Here is an 857-nt window from a genome sequence, read left to right on the forward strand (position 1 = left end):
TTTCATTTTCGATTTTTTTGCGATTACTATAACTTGCCCTACGGGAAGTTAAAAATAGTCCCTGGTGCTATTGTGCACAAAAGACATAGCAATCATGTAAAATCATGTCGGTCATTATAATTGGACATATTTTTTTTGCAAAATGGGTCATTTAAGCGACATGTCAATGCAGCGATGTCAATATATCCGAATAGACAGCTGTTTTTTCAGGAATTTTATATGGAAACCAAATTCCTAGTGCGATTACGTCATATTAAGCGGTTGTCAAATATCCGGCGTCACACTAATCGGATTCTAATGTACAACAATGTATCTTCCTCTTAATTATACATTTCCCAATCACGTTATTATTATTCTCCATCTAGTTAGGTCTATTGTTTTCGTGTTCTCCGAAATTTATGAAAACGATGACACGTAGTTTAGGCAAATGACATTCGTGATGTTTTACATCATGAAACCAGATATTTTGACTCGGTCATTTGATTAATTGAGAAACACATTTTCAGATTACACGTCGGGAGTATCACGTTATTGTGCTGCCATACACCTGGATAAAAAGAGAGTTGGGGGTCACTTTAAATTTTCAATTTTATCAATAATAAATAAACATAGAAATGAAATATGATATTTGAAATTTTATTCTACAGCGGGTTGAGTAAAAATACCCTCCTCGAAGACTGTTGCTTAACAGTATATGCCGGGAATTTTTGAATGTTACTAACTTTAAAATCGGTTTGCACATGATATTGAAATAGGTAACTGGTGATTTTAGTTTAAATTCAATTGAGTTTTAATCTTTATTGTTTAATGTAGTATTTTGATAGCAAGCAACATTGAATTTAGGACATTATTTTATA

The sequence above is a fragment of the Ctenocephalides felis genome, unplaced genomic scaffold, assembly GCF_003426905.1.
Source record: "Ctenocephalides felis isolate EL2017-DRISC unplaced genomic scaffold, ASM342690v1 CF-g0.4_SCAFFOLD_01604, whole genome shotgun sequence".
NCBI classification, from domain to species: domain Eukaryota; kingdom Metazoa; phylum Arthropoda; class Insecta; order Siphonaptera; family Pulicidae; genus Ctenocephalides; species Ctenocephalides felis.